This window comes from Cavia porcellus, unplaced genomic scaffold (genome assembly GCF_034190915.1).
Source record: "Cavia porcellus strain 051 isolate PalLab524CR breed Dunkin Hartley unplaced genomic scaffold, mCavPor4.1 scaffold_7, whole genome shotgun sequence".
NCBI lineage: Eukaryota > Metazoa > Chordata > Mammalia > Rodentia > Caviidae > Cavia > Cavia porcellus.
In genome coordinates, this window is record NW_026947490.1 from 13615777 (window position 1) to 13624955 (window position 9179).

Sequence of the window (9179 nt, forward strand, 5' to 3'; positions counted from 1 at the left end):
AGTAAGAACACAAACAAATGAACTACAAAAGCTACTCCCAGAAATAATCCAGGAGAATTTTCCTAATTTAGCAAAAGGTAAAGATAGTTGTATGAAGCATACAGGACCCCAGCCACCTACAACCCGAACAGAGCAACACCAGGCATACAATAATTAAAATTCCAGAATTCCAATACAAGAACAGAATACTAAAGGCTCTCAGAGACAAGAAACAGATCACTTACAATCCCATCAGGATTGCAGCAGACTTCTCGGCACAAACCATCAAATCACGAAGAGCGTGGGGGGAAATAATTCAAGCTTTGAAAGATAATAATCTCCAGCCAAGATTGATATATCCTGCACAACTATCCCTGGAAATTGATGGAAAAACAAAGTGCTTCCAGGATAAAGAGGAACTAGGGGAATATGCAACCACCAATTCAGCTCTACAGAGAATACTGCAAGATATTCTAAAAAAGAAAAATACGAAGAATCCAGAAGTAGCGGCAGAGAGGCCACAATGAATGGAGCAGAAAACAAAATGAAGAAGACAAACTGACAACTAATGACAGAAAAAGAGCTCAACAGAAATGAGGCAGAGAAGATTGGATGATAGGAACAGCTATTTTGGAGAAAATGACGTCTTAAGAGGTAATACAGATTTAGTATCATCTTGTTTTGAAGTCTCGCCAAGCTTTTGTTCTTCTGTCTCCATTGGTCTAAACAGGTGGTATCTTATTGGATTTTATTATATATGACAGTATAAGTAAAACCTTCTATAGACAAGGAGATTATACAGAAACTGTTGTTCATTTTCTGTTAGTTGATTCTAAATACCCTGTAATACTGTCACTCTCTTAAATGGTTTTACATTGTTTTGATATATTTGATGCTACAGTATATGAAGTTATACTCAAAGTTTTCTAGGAAAGAGACAATATGGTAACTACTTTTATGTCGGGATAATCTTGTGGTGAAACACTATTTTGGTTAAATGGTTATGTTTGATCTGCGCTGATTTGCTGTTATGCCCTCTTTTCTCTCAATCTCCATTTTATTATTTACTTTTTTATCCTTTTAATTAAGGGAAAAATAAATTTAAAAATAGCAGGATATATTATAGTAACCCACTTTGACTTTCCATTATCTTGATTTAAAGCCCTGTATTGCTCTCACCATCTTGTTTTGACTGATGTTCCTCTATTCTGTTTTGCTTGATAGTACCAGGTTCAAAAGTTTAGGCAACAGCTATGAAGATAGTGGGATTCATTATGATGCCCATTCTGGTTGACTATTATCTACTTTTGAAGACCTATAATGTCTCCAATGTTTTGGTTTTGTTGGTTTTGTTCTTTACTGTTTTGTTCAATTTTATTATAACTAATGATATAGGCAATTCTATTAGAGATAGCGGGAGGCATTATGGTAACCATTGTTGATCACCTAGTATTATGCTTTTACATTATCTATTACATCCACCCTTTTGATTTGACTGACTGTCCTGTTATGTCACATTTGGTTCTACTCTCTTCCAAAAAAGTAATAAGAACTGTGGGAGCAACAAAACCCAAAATGTGTAATTGTCATTGTACAAAAGAGAGGAAAAGTAAGTGCTCTAAACGATATAACTGCCTGTATATTTAAGTGTATAAGATAGGTAATGATATTACTGAGTTTTGTTGGATCATTGAACAGAACTGTTTGCAGTCTCACTGTTGGAATGTCCACTTTATAAGCTTTAATTTTGTAACTTGAACAATTGTTTCTGAGATGACAAAATGTAATCCATTAACTAGTGATTTCCTACTGTTTATTTTTTTCTGTAAATCTGTATAACTTGTACCCTTTCTCTGCTTTTTTTTTCTTTTTCTCCTTAAATAAAATTAAAAAAAAAAAGGAATCAAACTCAGGACCTTGTGCTTGTCACTGCCACTTTGAACCCCACATCCTTATGGGAAAGCTGGCAGTACTTAGCCAGATCAGAATTCTAGCTTGAGACCTGGCTGATTTTGCCTGATCTGAGCCCTAGCTGGCCCCGCTTTAGCCAGGGTGTCAACGATTTCACTGCTCCCTGGTTAAGGGTCTGTGCCCCAGATGCTTCTGGTGATACATCGGGTAAGGGCCGGGGACACCGAGTCCCACAGGACTTGAGCTTCTCTCCTATTTTTCCCTCTTTTTTTAAAATTTTATTTAAGGAGAAAAAGAAAAAAAACAGAAAAGTGTACAAGTTATACAGAATTTCAGAAAAAATAAACAGTAGGAAATCCCTAATTAATAGATTACATATTGTCATCTTAGAAATAGTTGTTCAAGTTACAAAATTAAAGCATATAAAGTGGACATTCAAACAGTGAGACTGCAAAAAGTTCTGTTCAATGATCCAACAAAACTCAGTAATATGGTTATCTATCTTATACATTTAGATATACATGTAGTTATACCCTTTAAAGCACTTTCTTTTCCTTTCTTTTGTACAATGACAATTACTCATTTTGGGTTTTATTACTCCCACAGTTCTTATTACTTTTTTTTGAAGAGAGTAAAACCAAATGAGATATAACAAAACAGAGCCAGTCAAATCAAAAGGATGGACAAAATACATATGTAAAAACAAAATACAAGGTGATCAACAATGGTTACCATACTGCCTCTTGCTATTTTAAAAAGAATTGCCTATATCATCAGTTATAATAAAATTGAAAAAAAACCAATAAAGCCAAAACATTGGAGACATTACAGGACTTCAAAATAAGATAATAGTCAAACCAGAATGGGCATCATAATGAATCTTGTCTTCACAGTTGTTGCCTAAACTCTCGAACTTGGTACTATCAAGCAAAACAGAATAGAGGAAAATAAGTCAAAACAAGATGGTGAGAACAATACAGAGTTTTAAATCAAGTTAATAGGAAATCAAAGTGGGTTGCTATAATATATCCTGCTATTTTTATTTATTTTTCCATTAATTAAAAAGATAAAAATAAAAAAGTAAATAATAAAAAAGGAGATTGAGATAAAAGAGAACATAACTACAGCACAGGTCAAAACATAACCATTTAAGCAAAATAGTGTTTCAGCACAAGATATCCCAACATAAAAGTAGTTACCATAGTGTTTCTTTCCTTGAAATCTTTGAGTTTAACTTCATATACTGTAGCATCAAACATATTGAGACAATCTAAAACCATTCAAGAGAATGACAATATTAAATGGTATTTAGAATCAACTAACAGAAAATGAACAATGGTTTCTGTATAATCTCTTGTCTATAAAAGTTTTTGTTTATATTATCACATATAATAAAATCAAATAAGATACAACATGTTAAGACCCATGGAGACAGAAGAACAACAGTTTGATGGGACTTCAAAACATAATGATATTAAATCAGCACTAGTTATTATCATGTCTTGTTTTCTCCAAAATAGCTGTTCCTACCATCCAACCTTCTCTGCCTCATTTCTGTTGAGCTCTTTTTCTGTCATTAGTTGTCAGTTTGTCTTCTTCATTTTGCTTTCTGCTCCATTCATTGTGGCCTCTCTACCACTGTTTCTGGAATCTTGGAATTTTTCTTTTTTAGACTGTCCTGCAGTATTCTCTGTAGAGTTGGATTGGTGGTTGCAAATTCTCCTAGTTCCTCTTTATCCTGGAAGCACCTTGTTTTTCCATCAATTTCTAGGGACAGTTGTGCAGGATATGTCAATCTTGGCTGGAGGTTATTATCTTTCAAAGCTTGAATTATTTCCCCCCACACTCTTTGTGATTTGATGGTTTGTGCTGAGAAGTCTGCTGATGGGTGTTTCCTTGTTTATATTATCACATATAATAAAATCCAAGAGGATACAACATGTTAAGACTGATGTTTCTTGTCTCTGACAGCTTTTATTATTCTGTTCTTATATTGGATTTCTGGAATTTTGATTATGATATGCCTGGGTGTAGTTCTGTTTGGGTTATAGGTAGCTGGGGTCCTGTATGCCTCATACATCTGAGTATCTTTACCTTTTGCTAAATTAGGGAAATTCGCCTGGATTATTTCTGTGAATAGCCTTTGTAGTTCATTTGTTTGTATCCCTACTTCTTCCTTTTTTTTTTTTTTTTTTTTTTGTATTTTTACCAGTACCAGGGATCAAACTCACGACCACACACTTGTAAGGCAGGTGCTTATGCCACTGAGCTAAACCCCCAGCCCCTCTACTTCTTCTTTTACATTCTTAATTCTTAAGTTATAGATCTTATCATCTTCTAGCCTTTGTATTATTGCTGTTTGTTTCCTTGTTATTGTTAAGAAGTTTTTCATTTCATGCTCCCACATTACAAATCTGTCCTCCAGTTCAGATAATCTATCCTTAGGTTTTTGGGGGGATTTTTTTGTTTGTTTGTTTGTTTTTGTCTTTTTTCCTTTTTATTGGTACCGGGGATCGAACCCACGACTGCCTGCTTTCAAAGCAGGCACTTATGCCGCAGAGCTAAATTCCCAGCCCCCTGTCCTTAGTTTCTTTCAAGCTGTTTTGCCAGCTTTCAATAGTTTTTAGTTTCATGGTAATCTCTTTGAACCTGCTTCACGTATTCTATATTTTCTTTATTTTCTCCATGAAAGAATTCTCCCCTTTTTTTCTGTTCTTCCATTCCACCATCTGTTTTTTCTTGGGCAGTGCTTATCATTTCTCTAACTATTCTATTTATGTCTTGTTTTACTTCATTAAATACTTCACTTTTGAACTCATCTTTTAGGTCCCAGAGATATCGCTTTATGTCTATTGGTGCCATGCCTGATATTGCATGTTTTCTGTCCTCATTCTTCTTTGAATTTACCTTTCCTGGATCAGTGTTCTCAGGATTGGGGACTGAGGACCCTTTCCTGTTGCTCCCTCTTCCCATACTTTTTGTTCCTTCCTTACAAGTGAGTATAGGAGGCCCATTTTCTTTCTTTGTTGGTTACAGTTTGTTTGAATTCATGCTGGCTAGATGTTCCCACCCACTGTAGTGTACTAGGGAGACACAGACCTGGGCAGGCTCTGCTGGGCCTGACTCTCCAGGTCAACCTGCTGAAGGCTTCACTGCTAGGGTGCACCATCAGGCCCTGGGACCTGGTTTGGGCTAGCCTACTGGATCTTATTCCATGGCACCACCCAGGCCAAGTGCTCCCTACCAATCCCACTTGAAAGGGGAATATGTGACTAAAGACACTGCAGCATCCTGTTCCAGCTAATCTGCTTGGTCCCAGAATGTCCTCTGTTGGAACCTCCTAGCCTATGGAAGGATCCCTGTTCCTCTCACTCACCACAGGTCGATGCAGGGCTCCCCGCCAGTCCCACTCTCAACTCTGTTCACCAATTCCTGCTCTCAGAACTTTCGCATTCTGTCCCTGCTGTGCCAATTCAGATGCAGGGGCAGCAGCAGGAAATTCAAATCGTGGTTTCCAGAGGCACAGGTTCCAGCTTCCACACTGAGATTTTATCTGTTCCAGTTATAGCACCAAGATTGCATTTCCAGTTGGTTTCTCTCAGCTTTGTTCATTCTTGGGTCAGCAAGGTATATCTCTCCTTGCTTAGGAGTCCTCATACCACACCATTCCTAGATTTGAAGCTGGCTGTCTCAGAGAGCCTCCATGTTATCTATCCACCATGTTCTCCCAGAAGTTCTATTTTTCCCTCTTTCTTTGATTCATTTTGTTGTTTATTAAGACAGAGTTCTGCTATGTCGTTCAAGGTGGTCTTGGACTCATTGTGTAGCCCAGGCTGGCCTTGAACTCAGCAAGATCCTCCTGCCTCAGGCTCCAAGTGCATGCAGCACCATGCCCAATTCTTGACCCAGTCGTTGTTTTGATCCTTGTTCCTTCTGGATCATCCTATACCCCAGGGCTAAATCTTTTTTTCATTTTTCTTTTTTTTTTCTTTAGCCCAGACCACAAGTCTTAACCCACACAGCATTTTGCTTTGGTTTTACATTTTTTTTTTTTGTAGCGGGGATCAAACTCATGATCTTGCACTTACCAGGCAAGCTCATGAGCCATTGAGCTAAATCCCCAGCCCCTTACATCTTTCATCCTAGATCTAAATACCCTAACTCCATCCCTCCCTCAGCCTTTGATCCCCAAAGACCAGGCTGGTGAAAGATGCTGGCTGCCAGACTGCTCAGGAAAAGGCAAGCAGTCCTTAACCTTTCCCTGGTGCCATCCTGTCCCAGGGCCATTGCACTGCTTTTTCTCGGCCTGGCATGCTTTCCCCCAATTCCCATGTGACTGTCACTCAGGTCTCCGCTCAAATGCCACTTCTGTCAGAGGCCGCCCCTAACCAGGTCACTTATTCTCATTTGTTTTCCTTGTGGAATTCTTCCCATCCCATCGCAGGAACAGAACCTCCTTCGGGGCAGGGAATTTTGTCTCTCCTGTTCCCTTTCACAAGTGCCTTAGGTGCCCCAGAAGTCCAAGGAGGAATAGGATGAGTCTGTGGCCCAAAGGAAGCTAGGGGCTCCTTCCCCTTAGGGTATCTGCCTTTGTGTAGCTAGCAGCTATGTTTTTCTAGTCTACTTTTAATTCCTTGTTTTTGTTCTGCCCCTCCTGGCAGGACATTGAAGGTACTTTGCTTTTTATTAGGCCAGGACCCACTAGGGGCAGCATCTCCTTCAGCCAGAAAGGATGGTAGCCTCCCAGAGACCTTGGAACCTAACATTAACAGTGGCATCTAACAATCACCTCTCAGAGCAGTGACAACAGTCCCACTTTGTTCTCCAGATGAATAAAGGGGGGCTCTGTTTGTACAGAGGGGAGGCCAGCTGCAGCCTGTCTGTACCTGCGAATAAACTGCAAAAAAAAAAAAAAATGAAAATCCATGAACAGGAATCAAACCCCACAGGAAATACTTCCCAGAATCAATAGCTGGGATCACGTCTTATTAAAAAGTTTCTGAGGGGCTGGGGATTTAGCTCAGTGGCATAAGTGTCTGCCTTGCAAGCAGGCAGTTGTGAGTTCAATCCCTGGTACTGATAAAAAATGAAAAAGACCAAAAAAAAGTTTCTGCACATCAAAAGAAATCTCCAGCATAGTGAAAAGAAAACCCACAAAATGGGAAAAAATCTTAGTGAACTGTCTCTCAGACAAAGGACTTCTGTCTAAAACATATAAACAATTTTAAAAAATCAGACCCCCAAAATTCAAAGACCCAATCCAAAAATGGGCATCTGAGTTGAATACACAGTTCTCAGATGAAGAATTACAAATGGCAAATAGATACATGAAAAAATGTTCATCATCATTACTCATTAGAGAAATGCAAATTAAAACCACACTGAGATTCCATCTCATTCCAGAAAAAATGGCCAGAATCAAGAAAACTACCAACAACAAATGCTGAAGAGGCTGTGGGGAAAAAGGAACTCTCCTGCACTGTAGGTGGGAGTGTAGACTGGTGCAACCACTGTGGAGATCAGTCTGGAGATTCCTCAAAAACCTGGGATTTGAAGTCCCATTTGACTCAGCTGTTCCACTTCTAGGCATATTCCCAGAAGAACTGAAAGCATCATACCACAGTGATATATGTGTACCCATGTTTATAGGAGCACCATTTGTAATAGCCAGATCCTGGAAACAACCTAAGTGTCCACCAACTGAAGAATGGATAAAAAGTTGAGGTATTTTTATACAATGGGGTACTACTCAGCTATAAAGAATGATCACATTGAGATATTTATAAATAAATGAATGCAACTTGAGACCATACTCATAAGTGAAATAAATCAAACTCACATGTATAAATACCACATGGTCTCCTTAGTGTAAGAAATGGTAAGAGTACATAAGAGTTTATGATAATCATGATTCCCCATTACATTGCTTTGAAGCCTTTTAATGTTTGCATTCACTAGTTGGAATGTTTTACCCTGGTTTGTTTGATTTTATTATCTGTGATAGCATGAACAGCTATTTTGAACAAAACAAGACATTAGAATAGCTAGTGCGGATTTAATATCATCTTACTCTGAAGTCCTACTATGTTTTTGTTCTTCTGTTTCCTTTGGTTCTATCATGTTATATCTTATTGGATATTATTATATGTGATCATATAAACAAATTTTCTATGGAAATGAGATAATATAGTAGCCATTGTTCATTCTCTGTTATTTGGTTCTCAAAGCCCTGTGATGCTTTCATTCTCTTGAATGGTTTTATACTACTTTGTTATGTTTGATACTATCATATATCAAGTTAGGCTCAACTACTTCAAAGAAAGAGACATTATGGTAGTTACCCTTAGTTATGGGTTGTCTTGTAAATGCTGTGTTGCTTGCATTGTTCTGATATGATCTGCTTTGTTATGTCCTCTTTGGTATAATCTCTTTAAAATAAAAATTTAAAAAAAAACTTTGTTCTCTTATACTTAATTTTTTTTACAAAGATCAGTTAACAGTTGTCAGATGGAGGGAACCACAGAAATCAAAGTTATATACCTCTTCAAACATACTATGTTTTATAAGACATAATCAACAATAAGCATAGATCACGATATTTCATGTGATATCAGCATTGTTAGGTAACAGCAGTCTCTAAATATTTTTATGCGACATTTTGATGATTTTGATGTTAGATTACAAATGCTTTCTCTCTGTGTATGTCTCATTACTTTTTTCCCTCTCAGCTGGGAGATAACAGTGAGGGTCACTGAGTACCAGATCTAAAATACATACCTTAAAATATCTTTTTATTCCTAGGAATCTGTTCTTATAGTCTTTCCACCAAGCTTCAATCTTCTAGAGATTTCCTAATGAAAAAGAAAGTAGGGAACTCTTTTTCTGTAATTCTCAAAAATAATGTAAAAATTGAACTAATAATGTTCAATTTATAGCTGTGCAAATCATCTATGTTTATTTTTCTTAAATACATTACAATTTTTTCATTATTTTTGAAATAAATTCATTCATTAGCAAAAAACAAACAAATGGAAAAAAAGAACATAAGACAAGACAGCAAAATGTCTTTGAAAACTCCCAATGCCTCCAAGGTTGATCAAGGAGGAGAAAAACATAGCTATATAACAGAAATGTCTGAAAGTATATCAAGAGGGATAACAAAACAGTGTGATAGGTATTTGGTGAATTCAAAGAAAATAAAATTAAACAGTAATGATCCTAATGAAACAAATGATCAGCGAGTCTAGAGAAGGCATTAACAAAATCTAGTGGTGCTAAATATAGATACA